Raw genomic sequence first — 23,552 nt, forward strand, 5'->3', positions numbered from 1 at the left:
TTATGCCTAGATGTTCCAGTGCTTTCCATATTCTTTCCTCAGTATTTTCAATGTTTCAGGCCTTTCATTAAGATATTGATCCACTTTTAATTGACACTTGTACAGGGTGGAACATAGGAATCTAATCCCAATCTTCTACATGCAAATATCCAGTTTTTCCAGCAATATTTTTTGAAGAGGCTGTCTTTTTTCCATCACATGATTTGGGCTCCTTTGTCAAAAATCAGGTGGATATAGTTGTGTGGATTTATATCCTGGTCTTCTATTATGTTCCATTGTCTTCATATATGTTTTTGTGCCAGTACCATGCTGTTTGTATTGCTATGTCTCTGCAGTATAGTATAAAGTCAGATATTGTGATACTTCTAGCATTGCTCTTTCTGCTTAGTACTGCCTTGGCTATTTGAGGTCTTTTGTGCTTACATATGAACTTTAGGGTTGATTTTTCAATCTCTGTGAGGAATGCCATTTGAATTTTGATGGCAATTGCATGGATTACTTTTCATAGTATAGCTATTTTCACAATATTAATTCCGCCAATCCATGAGCATGAGAGTTCTTTCCATCTTCTGATGTCTTCTTCAATTTCTTTCTTCAGTGATTTATAGTTTTTGTTGTAGACATCTTTTCCTTCATTTATTAAATGTATTCCTGTGTATTTTTTGAGGTTATTATAATTGGTTTTCCTAAATTCTTTTTCGTTCTGTTTATTGTTAGTATCAGAAAAACTAATGATGAAAGGGGTGAATTTAACTATGATACATTGTAAGCACTTTTGTTACTGTCACAATGTACCCCCAGTATAATGATACAATGATAATATGGTAATAAAGACAAATTCACAAATTCAATACCAAACTAGATATTTACATGAAATATAAAACCTTTGGATGCATTATCTATAAATAAAAGAGTGTTGGAAAAATAAAAGATGTTTGCATAGAGGTTAAAACTTAGGTAGTAAAAATAATGGTAGTGGGAAAGGAAAGATGAGGAAGGAGGATGGGGAGAGGAAGAGGAGATGTGTGAAGTGTGGGGGTTGCAGGTAAATAAGACCCTGGTGTTTAGAAGTGTAGTTCACTTGTGGAGGAGGGTGCTATTGTCAGGGATTGCGGAAAGATAGAAAGGACAGGAGTAATAGAAGAAGTTGGTAGAATAAACCACTAGTTGAGCGATTAGTAAGGGATAGGGAAAGTGAGAGAGAAAGAAGAAGAAAATAAAAAGAAATGGGGGGAAGAGTTAAAACAGTGAGAAAAAATTGGTAATAAAAGAAAGACAAATTAAAATTTTAACAAAAAGGAAATAATTATTTTCTCTTTGTTGAAAAGAATGGGGTTCTTTTGTGCTCGATCAGGGCATTGGGATGGTCCCCTCCAATTTCTGCTACTCAGATTTTTGCCTGCAGTTCTCTTACTGTATTTATTCACGTGTCCCCTCAGGGCTCTGGACTGCCCAGGTGTAACCTGCATGCCCTGCCGGTTCTGGCATAGATACTGGAGGCTGAGCGCTGGTAGACTTGCTTGTCTACCTGCCCATTCTTTGAATAAAGATGCTGTGTTGGGTGATGAGTAGTAGCTCCCCTTCCCCACAAGGCAACTCTGAGTCACTTTAATCAGAGGCTTTCTCTCACTCCCTGCCCCTCCTTTGGAAAGCAACACAGGACCAAATGAAAAGCAGTGGCGCTCCTCCCCTGACAGGCCCTTTTGGGGACCTCCACTCAGGCTGTTTAGCCAAAGGCTCGTCTTAGAGGGGCAGTCAGCAAATTCCGCTTGCCTATCTATGGGGCTTCTTGGAAGTGGTCGAATGATGTAATATTTCCCACAAGCTGACCTCTAGCTAGTTAGCCTGCTCACTCCTTGCCCCTCCTTTGAATAGAGCCACTCAGGACTGCTCAAGGAGCAGCAGCACATCTTCCCCGCTGGGCAAGTTTGGGAGCTTCGCTTTAGCTCAGGCTGTTTGGCCAGGCTCTTCTGCGCGGACGGGGAGGGGCGTGGGGCGGGGTGGGCATACAGATCCAGTTCGCTTAGCTATGAGGCTTATTATTTCCTGCAAGCTCAGCTCAAGCTGACTAGCCTGCTCTCTCACTGCCCTCCCTTTGTATTGAGACACAGTCCAGCAGGCCTGAGCAGTTAGCAGTGGCACCTGGTCCTCACTGGGCAGGGCAGCGGTTTTTGCTCAGTCTATTAAGCCAAAATATTTCTTCCTAGGGAGGGAACAGTCAGATTCCCGCCAGCAGAGCTGACCAGAACATGTAGCATACATATCATATATTTGTACACATATGATTATATATTTATATACAATATAAATATATAAATATATATATACAATAAGCTTTAAAAAAGAGAGTCCATATATGAATATAATGTACTGTAAGCTATAGAATATTAGGGGAGCATGGTGATAGATAAAGAGTAAGTAACAGGAGGGATTAATTTGATTAAAGCATGATATATACATGCCTGAAGTACCAAGGTGAAACCCCCTGGGACTATCAATATACACTTTTAAAAAATGAAAGACAGAAGGGTAAAATAGGTCTTTTGCGGGTGTGGGTTCCAGTGGGAAGGGGGTGGGCATGAAGAAAGGGTGGATGAGGGTGAATATGATGAATATATTTTGTACTCGTATATGAAAACAGAATGAAACCTGTTGAAGTTGTTCTAAAAAGGGGAAAGGGGAAGAGGGAGAATGATGGAGGGGGTAAATCTAACTAAAATATGTTGAAAACACATATGTAATATCACAATGTATCCCCCTTAACAACTATTATATGCTAATAAATTTTTTAAAGAAATTTTGAAGTATGTTGCACCATAGATTTATCTGGAGGACATTATGCAAACTGAAAGCACCAGGTACAACAAAACAAATACTTCATGATCTCATTATATGTGGAATCTAAAAAAGTTGAGTTTATAGAAATACAGTGTAGAATGACAGTTGCGAAGAGCTGAGAATTAGGGAGATGTTGGTGAAAGATTTCACTTATAAGATGAATGAGTTCTGGAAATCTAATGTACAGCCATAGTATTGTGTTTCATACTTGAAATTTGCTTAGAGTAAATCTTAAGTGTTTTCACCAATAAAAAATAGTGCAAGAGGTGATAGAGATGTTATTTAGCTTGGTTGTGATAATGCACAATTACACAATGCATACATACATGAAAACATATTACACACGTTAAATACATATGATTTTACTTATTTATTATATCTGAAAAGAAAGTATGTAAGGTTCTGAGTAAATTATAGTTGAGTAGTTGAAATGTATCTTCTAGAGCGATACTACAAATTTGGGGGTGATCTTTTCCATGCCACACAAAACAAATTCTTTATATCATCTATAAAAGACACCAGTCGTTTACATTGCTATATGTAGTATTTGCTCTATCTCTCAGGCATTAACCACTTATATTGTCATTCCATTACTACAGTATTTTTCTTTTTATATCTACAGAATTTTAAAACAGTATATTTAACAATCAAATATGTATGTGAATAACTGCACTGATACCCCTAGTAATCTCTTTTTGCCTCTTTCCAAGTTGAGAATGACTTCATGACAGAACTTCAAGCGATGTTCTTACAATATCCACTGGAGGGTGATACTTCACTACTGTTCCCACCTGCTAAAACCTAATTGTTTTGTTTTCCTTAAACAGCACATTTAATGTAGTACATGTTTGGTTACTTTAATTCCAAGAATGCTGGGAACGCTGGATTTTTTAAATATTTACTATAAAACAATCAAAACAAAGTTGTTTCTTGAGATATTTTATCATTCAGTTACTTAATATCACCCCAGGTAGGAAAACATCACCTTCTCACATAATAAGACTTAAAAGGTTTTCTCAATTTCAGACTCATAGAGAGCTTGTTGTGTAGCTTTAGTCTTGGTTTAAGAGAACAAGTGAATACAAAAACTCACCAGTGTGAATATGAAATACTTTTTTTTTTACAGTAAGAAGTGTATTTTCTTAGTTGGTTTGGGCTTACCAATGTTCAAGTCAAGCCAACAAATAAAGACAAATAAATTATGTTCTCCATCATATCGTGTCCATGAGGAGATAATCACCATGCAGATACAGACATGTAAATAGACCATCAAAACATGTTCTTAAACATTATTGTCCCTAACATAGATTAATGTATTGTTTGTAAAAAATTAGAAGCAGAACTAACTTGACAAAGACCAGAAACAAAAAAACAATTCAACAGCAGAAAAACAGAAAATATATTTAATAGTGTTTTATTGTTACTAGAATCAATATTTGACTCCTTAAACTTTTCCACAAAATAGAAAGGAAAGGAACACTGCCTAACTCATTCTATGAAGCTAGTATTACACTCATCCCAAAATCAGACAAAGACACATCCAAAAAGGAGAACTATAGACCTATCTCCTTAATGAACACTGATGCAAAAATCCTGACTAAAATAATGGCAAACTGAATCCAACAACATATCAGAAAGATCATTCACCATGACCAAGTCTGCTTCATCCCAGGGATGCAGGGATGGTTTAACATATGCAAATCTATAAATGTAATACAGCACATTAATAGAAGCAAAGACAAAAACCACTTGATCATCTTAAGAGATGCAGAAAAAGCCTTTGATAGATTCAATAACACTTCATGATAAACACTATAAGAAAACCAGGAATAGAAGGAAGGTACCTCAACATTATAAAGTCTATATATGAGAAAACTATAGCCAGCATCATAATTAGTGAAGAAAAACTGAAACTATTTCCCTTAAAATCAGGAACAAGACAAAGTTGCCCATTCCCCTCACTCTTATTCAACATAGCTCTGATATTCCTAGGCAGAGAAATAAGGCAAGAAGAAGTAATAAAAGGAATACAAATAGGTAAAGAAATTGTCAAAGTATCCCTATTTGCAGATGACATGATCCTATACCTCAAAGACCCAAAAACTCTACCCCCAAACTCCTAGACAACACAAACAGCTTCAGCAATGTAGTAGGATACAAAATCAACCTACAAAAATCAGTAGCCTTTCTATACACCAACAATGAACAAATTGAGAAAGAATATAAGAAAACAATTCCATTTACAATAGCCTTAAAAAAAAAATCAAATTCCTGGGAGTCAACTTAACAAAGGATGTGAATGACCTCTACAAGGAGAACTACAAACCCCTGAAGAAAGAGATTGAGGAAGACTATACAGAAGGTGGAAAGATGTCACATGCTCTTGGATTGGTAGAATCGACATAGTAGAAATAGCTATACTACCAAAAGCAAGCTACATGTTCAACACAATTCCCATCAAAATCCTACAGAGATTGAAAAATCTACCCTAAAGTTCATTTGGAAGCACAAGAAACTGTGAATAACCAAGGCAATACTCAGCAAAAAGAGCAATACTGAAGGTATCACAATACCAGACTTCAAACTATATTACAGAGTAATAACAATAAAGATAGCTTGGTACTGGCACAAAACCAGATATGAAGCCCAGTGGAACAGAGCAGAGCACCCGGATATGAGTCCACACAGCTATGCCTACCTTTGTTTTTGACAAAGGTGCCAAAAACATACAATGGAGAATAGACAGCCTCTTCAACAAATGTTGGTGGGAAAAGTGGTTATTGGCCTGCAGAAAACTGAAACTACATCCATGCTTATTACCCTGTACTAGTATCAACTCAAAGTGGACTAAGGACCTTAATATCAGACCCAAAACTCTGAAATTACTACAGGAAAGACAGGGAATACTCTAGAAGCAATAGGTATTGGCAAAGAATTCCTCACTAGAGCTCCAGCAGCCCAGCAACTAAGAAAAAGGATGGACAAATGGGACTACATGAAATTAAAAAGCTTCTGCATAACAAAAGAAATGGTCTCTAAACTGAATAGAGCACCCACAGAGTGGAAGAAGATATTCACTGGCTATACATCAGACAAAGGACTGATAACCAGAATATACAGGGAGATCAAAAACCTAAACTCCCCCAAAATCAATGAACCCATAGAAAAGTGGGCAACTGAATTAAACAGAACTTTTTTAAAGGAAGAAATCCAAATGGCCAAAAAAGAAAAAAAAAAACGGGAAAAAATGTTCACCATTCCTGGTCATAAAGGAAATGCAAATCAAAACCACACTAAGATTCCACCTCACTCCTGTTAGAATAGCTATCATCAAAAGCACCCCTAACATTTGGTGAGGCTGGGGGGGGGTAAAAAAAAGGAACCCTCATACACTGCTGGTGGGTATGTAAGCTAGTAGTACAACCACTGTGGAAAACAATATGGAGGCTTCTTAAAAAACTAAACGTAGATCTGCCATATGATCCAGCAATACAACTCCTAGGGATATACCCAAAGGAATGCAAATCAGGTTATTCCAAAGGCACCTGCACACCCATGTTTATTACAGCACTATTCACAATAGCCAAGCTATGGAAACAGCCAAGATGCCCCACTACCAACGAATGGATTAAGAAAATGTGGTATTTATACGCAATGGAATTTTACTCAGCCACAAAGAAGAATGAAAATTTGTCATTCATAAGTAAATGGATGGAAATGGAGAACATTATCTTAAGCAAAGTTAGCCAGGCTCAGAAGGCCAAAAATTGTATGTTCTCCCTCATATGTGGATTATGGACCTAAAACAAATGCAGTAATATTATTGGACATGGGTCACACACTAAGGGGAGAATGTATATAGGAGGAATAGGGGAAGGGGAAGAAACCTAAAACTTGAAAGTGTTTAATGTGCCCACTGTAGAGGAGAAAATAAAGTAATCTTAAATTGGCAGAGGCCCCTATGGGAAAGTGACCGGGAAGTAGTGAAAAGGTCTGGTAGAGATGAACCAATTCGGGTTGTAATACATATGTGCATGGAAGCAATGCTAGGAATCTCTCTGTATAACTATCTTTATCTCAACTAGCAAAAATGCTACGTCTTTCTTATTATCTCTTATGTTTTCTGTCAACAAAATTGAAGAAGAGAGCAGAGCAGGTTCTGCCTAGAAGTGAGGGGGGTGGGGGGAGAAGGGAGGCAGGGGGTAGGTAGGAGAGACGACCCAAACAATGTATACACATATGAATAAATGTATAAACAATTAACAAAAAAAGAAAAAGAATCAGTATTTGATTGTGATAACATTTAATATGAACTACCCTCTTAGCAAATTTTTAAATGTACAATACTTTATTATTGACTACAGATACAATTGCACACCAGATATCTAGAGTTTATAAATCTTTATTTTATTAGCATAGAATAGTTGTACAGGAGGATATGTCGTAATATTTACCTATGTCCTTACAATATACCTTAGTTAAATTTACCCCCTCCGTCGTTCTCCCTTTTCCGCCCTCCCCCTTTCTTAGAGCAATATCAGCAGGTTTCATTCTTCTATTTTCATATATGGATATAAAATACATCCACAATATTCACCCTCACCCTTCCTTTCCTTGTGCCCACCCACCTCCCATTGGTATTCACCCCCAGAAAAGACCTATTTTTCCCTCCTGCCCTTTATTTTTTAAGTGTATGTTGATAGTCCAAGGGGAGGGGTTTCCTTGTTACTTCAGGCATACATGTATCTATATATACATTTAACTTATGGTTCTAACTTCAACATATGAGGGAAAACATGCGACCTTTGACTTTCTGAGCCTGGCTTACTACACTTAACATGAAGTTCTCCAGTTTCATCCATTTACAATTTTGTTGCAAACAACATAATTTCATTCTTTATGGCTGAATAAAACTCCATTGTGCATATATACCATGTTTTATATTTTTAATTAAGATACACTCTTTGTACAGGGGGATTTATTGTGACAATTCCAAATAGGCTTATATCGTACATTGGTTAGATCACCCTCATTGTCTCTTCCCCTCAACTCCCTCCCTGCCCCACTTAAAGCAATTGCAAGAGGTTTCTTTGTTCTATTTCATATAAGTGTATGGAGTCCATCTACCATACACTCTCACCTTAATCTCCTTCACTCACCATCTGCCCCTCCCTTAAGTGCCCTCCCCCACTATACCTGTTTTATAATTCTGTCTTTTATTTTTAATATTTAAGTAGATATTCAAAGAGGTTTCTCAATGTGTCCCCACTGTGGTCTATTCTACTTTGGTCCATTCAACACCTTCCATTGCTCTCCCTTAGCCTCCACTCTCTTTCAACAGCTTTCAATATATATCCTTATATTCTCTACCTCCACAGGTATCATGTTTTATGATATTGTTGACGCTCTATTGTTCTCCTTTCCTTTCCCTCCTTCCTCAAGTTCCATACAGTATTTCCACCATTACAAACATGGTCTACAAATGATTTTGTATATGATCATGTTTGGTTTTATGTATATATTTTTCTTTTTTATCTATCTTCCATGTATTAGAAAAATCATGTGCAAACTTTGTCTTTCTGAGCCTGGCTTATTTCACTTAACATGATGTCTTCCAAATGCATCCATTTATTTTCCAACCACATGTCATTATTCCTTATGGCTGAGCAAAACTCCATTGTGTATATATGCCACATTTTCTTGATCCATTCATCAGTTGTAGGGCATCTGAGCTGTTTCCATAGCTTGGCTATTGTGAATAGTGTTCAGATGAACATCAGGGTACAGGTGTCTCTACTGTATCCTGACTTACATTCCTTTGGGTAGATGCCCAGGAGCGGTATCACTGGATCATGTGGTTCTACCATTAGCTTTTTGAGGAATCTCCATACTGCTTTCCATAATGGTTGTACTAATTTGCATTCCCACCAACAGTTATACCATATTTTCTTAATCCATTCATCAGTTGTAAATGGTGCATTGTAAATAGTACGGCAATAAACAGTAGGTGTGCAAGTGATTCTATCATATCCTGGAGCACATTCCTTCAGATATATGCCCAAGAGTGGTATTGCTGGATCATATTGTAGTTCTATTATAAATCTTTCTTGAGTGAAACTTTATGACCATTGATGAGTTATTTGCTATTTTCTTCTACCACCCAGCCCAAGGAACTTACCATCCTACTCTCTACTTTTATGAATTTGACTATTTTAGTTTGATACCTCATATTAGTGGAGCATTCAGCTTTTAACTGCTATTACCTGGATAGTGTACTCTTGTTGTCAAGCATTGCACAATTTCCTTCTTTTTTAATGCTGAGTAATAAACCATTGAATGCTTATACAACTTTTCAGACGCCTTTCACTTGTCCACATAGTCCAACAATGAACTATCTGAAAATGAAATGAAGAAAATAATCACATTTATTATAGCAAAAAGAATTACATATGTTATAAACTAAACCAAGGACATGAAAAAGTAATATACCAAAAATTATATAACACTGATAAACAAAATTAAAGTATTACAAAACTATAGTTATCAAACCAGCAGGGTACTGGAATAAAGACAGACATATAGATCAATGAAGCACAATAGAGTGTCCAAACTCATTAATATGTGGTCAACTGATGTTCAACTACGGTGCTAAGAATACGCAGTTAAGAAAAAGCAGATGGATAGAGAAGACTCTTTATTAAATGGTGTTGGGAGGCATGAAAAAGAATAAAATCAGATCATTATTGCCATTCAAAAAATCTGCTCAAAATTGATTAAAACATAGGATTTGAATCTATAAAGCTCTCAGAAAACGACATGGGGAAAAACCTTGACATTAGCTTTAGCAATGATTCCTTGAATATAATACTGAAAGCACAGGCAACAAAACCAAAAATAAACAACTAGAATTGTGTCACATTAAAAGCTCTACACAACAAAGAAAACAATCAACAAAAGAAAAAGTTAAGAAAGAGAGATAGAAGGGGTGAATTTGATCAAAGTACATTATATGCATGTATGGAAATATTACAATGCAACCTCTTTGCATTGTAATTTAAGCTAATAAAAATGGACAAAGGACTTGAACAGACCTTGTCCCCAAAAAGAGGCATACAAATGGCCATGAGTCAAGTAAAAAGCTGCTCAAGGAGTCTTTGCTCCCATTTTCTGCATGGGGAAATGTTTCTCTCTCTTCCTCTTCCCCCACCCCTTTGTCTGTACATTATCCTGTTATACTAAAATAAATCCTTGCTAAAACTTTCAAAAAAAAAAAAAGGCTGCTCAACATGGCTAACCATCAGGGAAAAGTAAATAAAAACCACGATGAAATATTTCTCCTCACCTGGTAAGATGGCTCTTATCCAAAATCAAAAGGCAACATATGGAGAAAAGGGAACCCTTGTACAGTATTGATGGGAATTTAAATTGGTCAGCCACCATGAAGAACAGTGCAGAGGTTCCTCAAAAAAGCAAAAATAGAACTACCAAACAATGCAGTCACCTTACTTCTGGGTATTTATCCAAAGAAATTTAAATCAACATGCTGAAGAGATATTTGCACTCCCATGTTCTTTATAGCATTATATACAATAGCCAAGTTATGGAACATACCTGAGAATCTATAAACAGATGAATGAATGAAGAAAAATTGCTATCTGGTCTAGAGGCCATGTTGATATTCTAGACAATTAGGGCTCATTATCATGATAAAAAAACCACATCCACTGACAACATGACAGGTTCAACTCTGCCCAATTTAGAGAAGAAAAGAGGTAATGTGTTGATTCTTGTAAATCTCTTCCCTTCTCCATTAAAATCTGTGATGACAGCATTCAGATCACACTTCCTCATAACACAGCCTTAGTAAAAACCCAAATCCCAGCTGGGCATGGTTGTACACACCTGTAATCCCAGAAGTTGGGAGACAAATGCAGGAGGATTATGAATTCAAGGTCAGCTTGACCTACATAGAGAGAACCTGTCTGAAAAAATACTCAAGGGCTCAGGGTTTAGCTCAGCGGTGGAGCAATTGTCCAGCATGTTAAAGGCCCTGCCACCCCACAAATACACCCTAGACTTGTTTGGGGAGAAGGTGTTTTTTGAGCACGATCTCCCTTTCTCCATTCATTGGCTATTGAGTAAAATTTCTGGCATACTCCTAGAACTGTTTGTTTATTTATGAATGGCAGTAAAACAGCCTGCAGATTTGCTAACACTCATAGGAGTTTAAATGTGAGCGACTGTGGGGAAACAGCTGCCTTCTCTCTGGTATGGTGGTGTGATGAGGTCTGTGACTTGAACAGAGCAGGGAGAGGCTCAAGATAATAGTCCTCCTCATGGTGGAGGAATGGTAGTGGTTGTGCATTGCAAGAACACTTGACTTTAGGGGTAAATGAACTTCTTATTAAGAGTGTAAGAAAAGCAGTAGATATTCAACTTTAATTTCCCGGCAGTATTTTCTAAAATCTTACCATAGAAAAGGTAGTTGTGAAACTAAGTCTATCAGTAAAGTCAGAGAGCTTTTGCCACATGCCTTCAGGTGATTTCTGTGTCTCTGAATATGATGTAAACACATGTACACTTGGTTTCATTGGAAAGTATATGTACTTATGACTCTATGACTTAATTTGAAAATATTTTCAAAATTTTCATGTCACCATTTCACCATGGATGTTTTTGAATAGCTGACCATTACCTTAGTCATGATACTCTAACTTACACTGTGAAACGTGAATGCATGAGAAAGATCATGATTTAAATCAAGAAGATCAAGATCTGTATCTTGAGGGCCAGGAGGTGGCAAAGGGCCAGAGGGAGGGCCTATGGTGTTGAGTACCTTAACACTTACTGGAATTTATTAGCAGGAATTTATTTATTTTAACTGTTTAAGTAGTGTAGACATAGTTATAAAAATCTTCTTTTATGTTAGGGAATAACAATTGGCTTACAAAAGGGAAACATTGATCTTGGAGGACTATACTCTGGTATTGCCTGAATGCATATGTTCATCTGTTTCCCTGAAATAAATTATGTCCCATGACTTCCTTCCTGTTTTGGGGTGTGTGTGTGTGTGTGTGTGTGTGTGTGTGTGTGTGTGTATGTGTGTGTGGTATTGGGGTTTGAACTCAGGGCTTGCTAAGCAGGTAGTCTACTATACTCCCAGAACTTTTTACTTAGTTATTTTTCAAATAGGGTCTCTCATTCATGCCTAGACTGGCCTTGACAGTGATCGTCCTATTTATGCTTCCTGTGTTGGGATGACAGGTGCTCACCACCATGCTCAGCTTTTATTGATTGAGATGGGATCTTATGAACCTTTTGCCTGGGCTCACCTTGAACTGTGATCCTCCTGATCATCGCCTCCCAAGTAGCTAGGATTACAGGCATATGTCACCATGCTAGGCCCCATCCTATGCTTGTTAGCAACAGTTTTCACACCCTGCAAAAATCCTTGTGGCCAACTACATGGAGTAGCCTCTCTGAGTGTAGAATAACTTTACTAAGAATTAATATCTATAATAATGTTGGAAAAGAGTCTCAGACCTACTATAAGATATAACCGTGATATACTTGTGCATTGCATTTAATACATGTGTATGTGTGCTATATATTATTGACATGAATTAATAACAGAGTTTTCTGTTTGCACACACACTACCCTCCAAGTCCCACAAATAGATTTGGTTTAATAGAACAGAGAGCAACCCCAGAAAAGAGCTATGTCAAGTGATTGACACTGTTTCTCTTATTTGATATTTTTATATGATAATTTTGGCAAAAAGCTTGCTATTTCAGGAAACTGAAAAAAGGATAGCTTGTTTAGTATATGTTTTAAGTGAATTTTACAAGGTGATTAAATTCTATAGCTATGAAATCTAAGAATGAAATAGACTAAGACTATCAGAACAGACAAATTATTTATTCCAAATGTAGTATTTTGAAGCAAATCATTTAGATACCTCAAGTCATGGATTATTTTAGCAATTCTCTGGTGAAAAGTTTTTGAAAATATGCCTGACAGCAATGTCCTTTAATTTCCACCTCACTTTCTTTCTTCTGTAGTTCTTCTCATTTTTACCCACTTAAAAAAGATCAGTTCAACACCAGTTCAGCTGAATTCCTTTCTTGCAGAGTTCTTTTTTCCTATTTAATTTTATTAGCATAAATTAATTATAGGAGTTTCATTGTGATATTTATAATATGCATATAATGTACTTTGACCAAATTCACCCCATCTATATTACTCTTTTAAAACCTCCTTCCCTTCTTCTCCCTCCTTTTTAACAGGCTTGTTGGACTTCATTAGACTATTTTAATACACATATATAATGCACTTCCATTATATTCACACACATACACCCATCACCCTCCTTCCCACTGCCTCCACCTGCTGCTTCCCACCACCACCAAACATTCCCCTCTTTAACAATCATGTCATATTATTTTTTATTTTTTTAGGTCTAGATTCTGCTCCACCTCACTTTCTTATTCTCACTGTCAGACAATAATTTTGCTGTTGTTTTAAATACTGTGTTTGAACTTTGGATTTCTTTATGGAAAGTTACACATAGGGCCTTGGCACTTAAATATAACTTTACTTCAACAAAAGAAGTTCTCAATTACTCTAGTAGCAGATGGTTGTCAGAGGCTCTCAAGTAATTGGGTTAATACTTTAGAAAATTACATGTTGATTCCAATTGAAATTCTATCCATGGTATAAACTTCGGATTTTGTCAGTAGGTAATGCTCACCAAATTAAATGCAGCTGTATTGTGGTTTATCCTTAGATGATCATTTAAAAGTTAGGTTCCACAATATAGGAAAATAAATGCAGGAAGTCTAGTCTTCACTGTTGTTTATGTTACCATGTCTTCCTTTAGGAAGACAATGTAATTGCATACATTACACTTATTGATACTTTTTTATTATGAAAAAAAGAAAATTTTCAAAAAGTTGCAAGTAAAGAGCAGTTAGTTCTTATATAATTTTCACTTAGATTCACAAATTTCAATAGTTTTGTCATGTTGGACTATTATCCGCTGCCATCTCTGTTTGTCCCTACCTCTCATACATGATTCACTTGTATTTGTTGTGCTTATTGTTCTTAATATCGAATCCTCTAGATTAAGTGTCAGATATTGTGACCTGTTATGCCACCACTGTATGCTGTCAACTGTAAAATGACAAAATGCAACCATTTAATATATAGTCTTTATTCAAACTTCCCTAGGTTTCCTGCTAATTTCCAGTATAGGATTTTTTTTTTCTGATCCAGAGCCCAGTCCAGAATCATGGATTGCATTTACTTTTCAAACCTATTTATTCTACTTTAATATAGACTAGCTCTTTTATATTTCTTTGTCTTTTGTGACACTGGAAAGTTTCAGGAAATCAGATTACTAGGTTTGAAGTATATTCTAGAATTTGAGCTTGTTTTATATATTTTTAATACATATTTTCGGTCTGCCTATCCTGGTGGTTACTCATGCTATGTAATATGCTAGGCCCTGGGGTATAACTTTCAATGTCAGTCATCATTTCAGCCTTAAATTTATAATCTATTTAGAGAAATACAAACATTTCCGTGTTAAGTATATGAACAATATGCACAATCACTGATTTAATATGTTATGTGTGCTAGCAAGTACCATAATAGATAAGTGCAAAAGGGTCAACTAAGTAGTCTGAGGCCATCTTGGGAAAGAATGAGAGTGATATTTTCTAAATCCTGCTTTCCTTTCCTTGCCAAAAAAAAAAAAAAAACCCTAAAGTAATTTCCTTGGGATTCTTATTTATTACATTTACTACCATGCTAGCCTAAAGACTTTTATTTCATAACCTGAGGGAATGAACATTATAATTTCATTGTTTCTGTGTTGTATTTTAAGGCTAAAACTTGTATTTGTAAGGGCCTTAACTGGAAGCCAATCAGCAGGAGCTAGCTCCTTAAGAGACTGGTCCCAATGTGACAAAAATACATGGTTCAAATAAGCAAGAGATCTCTAGATATGGAACTGACTGAAAATGATCAGAAACAAGCTAGAAGCAGAGTGAAAAGAGCAAGAGATACAAGCTCACAAAATTCTTGTGGTCCCACCTATCCTGTATGTTTCTGGGCTATGGCGTGAAATAGCCATAGGTTTCCCTTCTGGTTCTGCCACAATGGCTACTTGATTGTGAGAAACATGCTACATTTTTATCTGTTCCCCATTTCTAAAATAGAAGATAAATGAGATAAAACACTAATTGATGTTCTACTACAAATGCATTGGGTTCATTAGATAAATACCATATTTCCACTTAAATTTTAAACATTTTTTCATTTAATTTTCCTTTATAATTACATCTCCATCAAGAGTTACTGCTTTTGAATTTCATGTAGGGTTGTCAAGTTATCTTTTAAATAAATATGGTTAAAGTGATTTAAGTATGTCAATTAAATAACAATATATTGTGTTTGGTGTCAGACATAGTATCAGATCTACAGTTGCTTTATAAATGACAGAAATTTGACAAATGCTGCTCTCAGTCATCATATGTGCTGAAAACCGCTCTTTTCTGTGTGTGTTGCCAAGGAAAATAAGTCAGTATTTTGGCCATCCAACATGACACACCAGTTGGCCATCAAGTGCTCTATCAGTCCCTAAGCAGCACTGCACTGGCTACTATAGTCGTAGGTATCACTTCTGCAGTTGTTAAGTTGGCTTGTCACACTTCCATAGATTTTTCTGATAAGCAGGCAATGAATTCAAATGAATTTGAATAGCGTATTAGTTACAGACACAGCAAAAGCAAGATCAGCACTGTGTCAGCTACATGCTTCCCTAGTCCCACTGTTTGAAATGCCCCATGACAAATGGTCTAGGTTTCTCTGCTATTCATCCTACAGCCATACACTAAGGCAGAAAACAGTTTTATTGTCCACAGAAGTACTGTAAGGTGCATATAAGTGAAATTACCCGTGCTCAACTGCCTAGAGGCAGCACTTCACAAAGCTGTTTCCCTCCCATTTTTCCAAGGGGAATTTCAGGGTGTCCTTCTGAGATTCTGTCATCAAGCAGCCTAGCCTTAGTCATAAAAGATGTGTGGTGACATGCAAGAAACCAAGGGCAACATGGCAGAGTATCTCCGCTAGAGGATGACACAGGAAAAAAAAGGCCACAGGTAAGGTCCCTTACAAATATTACATCTATAGTGCTCACAGCTGAGTAGGTGCCTTTCCTGCTAGGGTCCTTAGAAAATATCAGCTAACACAATGTACAATGAGATGAAGGTTAACCTCTTTCAGGAAATGTCTGGGATGCTGGAAATATAAAAAGCAATGACACATGATCCTGGCCACAGTGGATATGTCTCACTCTAGTAGTTAGACATATAAACAGGAAGGAGGCCAGTCTTGATTGTGCACATCTTTAATCCCAGCACTTGGGAGGCTGAGGCAGGAGGACTATGAGTTCCAGGCCAGCCTGGGTTACAAGACAAGACTCTATCTCAAACAAAACAAAACAAAGCTAAAAACAAAAGTGCCTAAATCATATTTAAAAAAAAAAGAAAATATTTGAAGTACAAAGGAAGAATATAGGAAAGGGACCCAGTTTTAAAAAAAAGCAAAACAAAAAAATATCGAATGGGGTAGCATAAGAAGCAAGAATCAAACACAGAGGAAGACTCACTGTCAGAGTGAAAGCGGGCAGAGGATGACTGGGTTTACATACATGAGGGTGAGTGATATCTATGCACCCCACTCCATCCCTGTTTACAACCTAAAGTAACTAAATTGGCAGTGCTGTGTTGATATAAACGTTTTTACTGAGGGACTAGTCTGTGGGAAACACCAGTTAGGTAGCCAATGCAACCCCTAATTGAAGGATGATCTAAGTAAGTAGATCTACAAATTATTATGAACGTGAGAGTAGGGAATACTGCTACTGGCTATTTCTGGACAAAGTGTGGGTGAAGAACACAAACCCACTCTGAGAGAACTGAAATATGTGAAGAGACATTTCCTATGATCTCTTATTTACTATGTTTCTTCCAGTAAGGAAACCAGTGGGACCTGTGCAGGGGTTGGCAAGGTGGTTAGGAAAGGCTCTGAACAGTGGGGGTTGGGGGAGTTCTGACTGCATTCCTAAGATATATAGATTTGTAGCAAAGAATGCACCCATCGCTCTGGATTGCAACTTCACACATGTGCCAGGGGCACTACAAGACAGCATAGAGAGTCCAGGAAGAACTCCAGAGCCTGTGTGTTCCCATCACTTCATTTCAACAGCTAAATGGGCCTAGTTAGTGGGAGTGTGGCAGATGTAACAGTCACTGAAATTTCAGTTCTGTAGCACTATTTTTCTAACGTCTTCTTGATGGGGAATATAGAGGTGAAACCAAATTGCATTCGTAGAGTCACTTGTTTTTTTGTCATATGCTTTAAAGAGAGTACTATGACTGCTTCACTAGGACATAAAAAGACATATTTTAGGTGTAATTAGAACTCATGCATGTTATAACAACTATTACTTTACAAACTTAAGAGGAAAGCTGCATTTGAACAGTCCATGACAAAATGGTGAACTGCAATTTTTTAATTTGAAAATCTTTTAATAATAAATCCCAGAGTCATTATAATCTGACTGTTGCTACAGAACTGAAATTACAGTGGCTACAGTATTTGTCACACTCCCATGCTTTTACTATCATAACTATGAAATCTTTGTCAAGGCCAATGCCAAGGAGATTTTTCCTTTTGCTTTCTTCTAGAGTTTTGGCAGTTTAGGGTCTCACTTAAAAATTTAATTAATTTTGCGTTGATGAAGTATATGTATTACGTAAGGTGAGGGTCAAATTTCATTTTGTGGATACCCAGTTTTTCCAAAATGATTAAAGAGAATGTTCTTTCTCATTGTGGATTCTTGACACCATTGTCAAAGATCATTTGACTGTATACGCAGGAGTTTTTTCCTGTGCTCTCTACTCTGTTCTACTGGTCTATGAGTATATTTTTATGCCAGTACCATACTGGTTTAGTTACTGTAGCTCTGTAATATATTTGGAAGTCAGGTTTATTCTGCTTTCTGCAATATCTTAGGAAATAGAATAATAGTAGGTCTTTCATGATTCCATATGTACGTTAGAATTGTTATTTCTTTATCTGTGAAAATGTCTTTGGAAATTTGATGGGATTGCATTGAATCTGTAGGTTGCTCTGGGTAATGTGGACATTTTAATAATTAACAGTATTAAGCCTTCTGACTTATGAACATGAGAGGCCTTTTGTTTTATTTGTGTCTTCTTTAATTTCTTTCAGCAATTTTTATAGTTTTAAGTGTACAAGTCTTTTACCTCCTTGGTTAAGTTTATTCTGTTTTATTCTTTATGTTTTTGCTGTCATCTCTTGACTTTTATATCAATAGAGATATGCCAACTTTATTTTACTAGTCTTTGCATGATAGTTTTCTACCTCTTACTTTTAACCTAGATGTGCTTTGAGTTAAATTTTTAAAAAGTTCTTTCTGATGATCTTTGACTTTTAATGATTGCACTTTCGTTCTAACTTAATTACTGATAAAATTGAGTTTAAAACTACCATATAATTTTGTGGGTTTTGTTTCGTTCCACCTGGTGAAGAGTACTAAATTGCAATTAAGTAAAAGCTCACCTTCCCTTAGCATTCTACATAACTATTAAGTATCTCCTAGAAAGGGAGATTCGGGTTACACAGGGCCAGCAGCTTTCCCCTTCTTGGTGTGTCTTTTGTCTCTTTCCCCTAATTTCCTGACCCACAATGGAAGCCTTTCTCTATTAATGCTATTCCATCTTTCTTTTCAATATCACAGCTAAGCTCTTATGGCAGACAAGGTTGTTTTCTCTGTGTAACTGGAGAAATTATATAATTTAGCCTGTCAAAGCTGGTTTCAAACCTTTTGTTTTACTAAACCCTTCTTATTCTAGGGCAATATACTTCATTTCTCAGTCTCAGAGGTTGAAAGCTACAAAGCGAACATGATACCATGCAGAAATTAGAACACCATTTCTAACACTTTAAAATATTACCCAGGTCACTAATCTTTCCATTTTGACATACTGACAATCTTTAAGTACTGTAGGACATTTTCAACCTGTTGTTGGTATATTTAAGCCTATTTGTGTATACCTTTAGGATTTTTAACTTTTCTTTTTTGTTCTTGTTATTGTTTAGGCTTCAATAAAATTGAATTATCTTTTTCTTGTTTGTCAATGTGTTAATTAAATCTTCACTGAAAACCATTTTCTCCAAAAACCTGCTAACATTTTTGTCACTTCTGCACACTGTAGGTTAAATTGTCAAGTATTTATACATTAATGATTCATCGGCTGAGGAATATCCCCTTTGCCTAATTATTACTGCTGCCACCACTGTTACAGATGAGGTTTTTCCATGTTATCCGGGCTGTCCTCAAACTCCTGGACTCAAATAATCTTCCTGCCTCAGTCTTCCAAGTAGCTTGGACTACAGGTATGTACCACAATACCCAGCTTTGCCAACATTTTTCACTTTCTAAATTTATTTACAGATTTTGTCCAACATTTTTTCAATCCATGACATCATACTACACCAATATACCTGCTTCATATTTTGAAGGAAATGCTGAGAGCTATGATCCAGATGGATATTGATTCACCCATTGAGGGTCAGAAGTAGAACACTCTAGTGTTTGCTAAAACTACCTCTTGCTATGAGGGACAGAGATGTGAGTCTTGTTTTGGCAGGAAATTAATTATCAGATTTTGATGGGTTGCTGAAGATTATTCACATCTTTCTGCAGGCTAGTTATTCCTGCTCTGCTTTCCTGACAGTTTTAATGAATGTTTAATTTTATACATTGGTACAAGTTGAATGTCTTCAATCATTAGTTCATTTTTTGCATCGTTTATGTGATTTCTATTAGTCATTGCTTGCTGTGTAACTAATTTTATCCACAAATTTAACAACTTAAAACACAAATATTCATTCACTCAGAGGTGAGAGTCAAAGAATCAGGTATGGCTCAAGTGGTAGAGCACCTGCTTTGCAAGTATGAAGTCCTGAGTTCAAACCTCAGTACCACCAAAATTAAAAATAAAAAAGAATCAGGAAGTTCAGCTGGGTGGTTTTGACATAGAGTTTTTCATGAGGTTGCTGTTAGACTATCAACTAGGACAGCAATCCTCAGTCCATCAGTCATCTGAAGGCATCACTGCAGCTTGCAGATCTGCTTCCAAGATAGTTAACCACGTAACTACTGAAAGAAGGGTCAAGTTCCTTACTATGTGGGTCATTCTAAAAGGCTTTGAGTAAGGAAGAGAGAGAGAGAGAGAGAGAGAAAATCACTTCCAAGGTGAAAGCAGCAGTGTCTGTATTAATAGTAGTGACATACCCTCACTTCTGGTGTGTTCTAGCAGTTATACTTGCCAATTCTGGTATGATGTGAGCGAGGACTACACTACACAAGAGTGTGAATGATAGTAGAGATCATTAGAGGCTACCTTAGATTTCATGAGCCACCACACAACCTGTTTAGAATTTTCAACTACTTTATTCATTTTGACTTTTCAAAACTGGCTCTTACATGTTTTTAATCCAGTTTTAGCTAGTAATAATATTTGCCATTTTTATTCTGTGTCTCATTTATGAATGTGTTGGTTGTCCTCTTCTAATATAGATTTAACATACTACTTCAATTTCCTTATTTGTATCTACAAGTTCTTTTATTTCCTCAGGATACCAGGAGGAGTCTTGCCAGATATAGCAAATAAATACAGGACATTTCATAAAATTTGTATTTCAGATAAGCAATGAATAATGAGACATATTATTGTCTGAAGCTTAAATTTCACCAAATGTAGAATTACTCTGTTGCAAAACCTTTTCAGGTTGGACTAAGATACTGTTCTACCCTCCAACATACAAGTACATTCTAGATGATCTTCACTACAACAGGACATTCTCAATAGATATCTTCTGACTTTTCCTAGATGAATGTAGACTATTGACTAGGTAAGGGATTCTCTTGAATACTGAAGGAAGACATCCTCTTCTGGGAGAAGACCCCTCCCTTTGGTGGAATTTTCTGGTGGCCACTCTATTTCCCCTACTCAGAATAAACCTGTTCTCAGAAAGTGTATGTCCATCATTTCTTTAGTTTGGGTATTTGACATTCTGGCCTGGTCTATAGAGAGACAAGCTCCTACTTCAATTCATCTCGCACTAAACATTTTAATGAAAATTCAACATTTTTCCCAATTTATAAGACTATATCAATTTCTAATTTAAAAAAAATTTTAAAGCCTTGATACATAAAAACATAAAATTGTATATATTTGTGAAGAACCATGTAGTTTTTTTTTGTTTTGTTTTTTTTTTTGGTGGTACCGGGTTGTTGAACTCAAGGCCTTGTGCTTGCAAGGCAGGTATTCTACCAGCTAGTAAGGTCTTATTTTATGCACAGGCTTGCCTAAAGCATGATCCTCATATTTGTGCTTCTCTGCATAGATGAGATGACAGGCATTTGACACAGCGACCAGACATCAGTTGAGATGGGGTCTTGGGAACATTTCATTTGGGCTGGCTTCAAACTGTGATCCTTTTGATCTTTGCTGTTGCTCTGAATGACAGGTTTTAATATTTTTGTGACTGAATGGCATTCTATTTAATTTATTTTGTGAAATTATGCATGCTGTGTTTCAGTTAAATAATTATCTATAGCTATAGAAGAATTATTTAATTTTAAAAATCTGGAAAGCATAAACTGGATTAGGAATTTATTCCTTCAGTACTAGGAAATTGGAACATGTTCTGCCCACTCCATCCTTTCAAGTTAAAAGAGGACACAGAAATCTATAACCAGCATGACAAGTCATAAATATGGGAGCAGATTGGGCACCTCCCTTCATTGAATTCACATGGCACTTTCCTGATTTCTGAAATAGAAGAATTCAACCACATACTCCCCTGATCTCTCCTCATCAGTATCAAGAGAGGATCTTTCACCTGCTTCAGTATTTGGGAAATGGGACCAGCACTACCATTTTAGGCTTACTAAAACTCCAAATTCCCCCAAAGGCTAGCTGCAGATCTAATGGAGTATGGAGGATATTAAATAATATTTTTATAAGCAACCAAACGCCACATTAACCATGCTCCTGACTCCCTGAATGGCCTACCACAATGTAGTTAGTAATATATACAGTGAAAGTAAGGATCAACAAAGGAAGAAGAGCCTGTATTTGAGTTTGAGGGACAAGAGGTCAAATAGAGATGTCATTGGATCAAAGCTGTCTAAATCTTTCCCAAATTCTGTATTTCATACTTCCTTCAATCATTCTGTTATTGTCCTCCCTCACAGTGCCCAACTCCTTTTAAGTTGCACCACTCCACATTGATTTATATCTCAATTTTCTCTCAATTCACAGCTTTAAATCCTGGGCTCAGTTTAGCTTCTTGCTACTACCTTGCTCTGCTTACTAAAAACTTCACGACTGAATCCATTTGGACTAGTTTTAGCCTCACACATGGGTCTATCTTGAAGGGCACCCCTTTATGGAAGGGTCTGACCATTGGGTATATGCACAGACAAGAAATTTACATGAGAACACATTCTCCAACAGCACATAGCACATCACTTTTGAAAATGAGCTAATGATATAAACTGTCATTGGTGGCACAATATATGGAACTGGAGGACATTATGTTAACTGATATAAGCCAGACACTGAGAAACAAATACACGGAAGCTTAGAGTTCATCTCTCACTTTTCATGCGTATCACCTTTTAAGGTGATGAGACAACAAGTTCTCTTTTTCCAAGAGTGGAGACTTAGAGATTAGTCACCTTAATCACTCTTCTGCTTGTCAACCTTCTGTTTTTCAAACAGTTTGTCTACATACAGGAATAATTTTAACAATTAATTAAAAAGCAATGCAAATGCAACTTCCTAGAAATATATTAAAATAAAAGAAAAAAAAAGTTCAGAACTGGAGGTATGGCTCAAGCAGCAGAGTGCCTGTTTTACAAGTGAGAAGCCCTGAGTTGAAAACCCAGTCCTACCAAAAATAAAATGTTCAAATTTTGAAATAATGTATGAACATTGAAATCGATATTAAAATATGCAAGGCCATCCTTAAGGAGTACCAAGACTAGCTTCCCTTGATTCTGATGTTCCACAATTTGGGAGAGAAAAGTGATTTAAAAAAAACACCCATTACTATAGTCAAAATGATCAAAAGGAATCAAAAACTCATAGTTTCAGAGAAAAAGTAACAAAATTATCCATTAATGCTGAAAAATAATTTTTAAAAGGTGAAAAGGGGTGAGTATAAATTATTTCTGGCCATATCATATATATTTTGGAATTTTATTGTTAAGAAAAGTACCTGTATCTTACTGACTGGGAAGTCTCCAGTTGTCTCTTACAGAGCTCTAAAAACATGCCCCAGCACTAGTGTGAGTGACAGCAGATATAACAGTACCACTTCTAGTCAGCATCTGTGGTAATACAGGAAACCTAAACATTCCTTTAGGAGGCCAGTTATTGTGGAGAAACCCTAGGCGCTCAGGGACTCTGACTAGAAATATTTCAAATATGAGATGACTCAGGGGACTGCTTCAGGCCTCCCACATGCTTACTTAGACTGTAAGTCTCTATCTGGAGCATAATAAACCCGTGAATTGTGATCACTAGGTCTTTCCATGAGCATGCTT

The 23,552-nt window shown here is 36.5% G+C and overlaps 1 long non-coding RNA gene and 1 pseudogene across 3 annotated transcripts in view; one reads left to right on the top strand and one right to left on the bottom strand.

Annotated features, from left to right (window-relative positions):
- Positions 1 to 7,828: 7,828 nt before the first annotated feature.
- Positions 7,829 to 23,552, bottom strand: part of LOC141419578 (uncharacterized) — an 84,576-nt gene continuing 68,852 nt past the window's right edge. For all 3 annotated transcript variants that reach the window (XR_012444215.1, XR_012444214.1, XR_012444216.1), the window contains one exon: positions 7,829 to 9,233. This is a non-coding gene — a long non-coding RNA (uncharacterized lncRNA). The remainder of the gene's footprint in view (positions 9,234 to 23,552) is intronic.
- The window catches only part of LOC141419797 (ubiquitin carboxyl-terminal hydrolase 27-like), a 43,613-nt pseudogene continuing 30,631 nt past the window's right edge, over positions 10,571 to 23,552 (top strand).

This window comes from Castor canadensis, chromosome X (assembly GCF_047511655.1).
Source record: "Castor canadensis chromosome X, mCasCan1.hap1v2, whole genome shotgun sequence".
NCBI classification, from domain to species: Eukaryota; Metazoa; Chordata; class Mammalia; order Rodentia; family Castoridae; genus Castor; species Castor canadensis.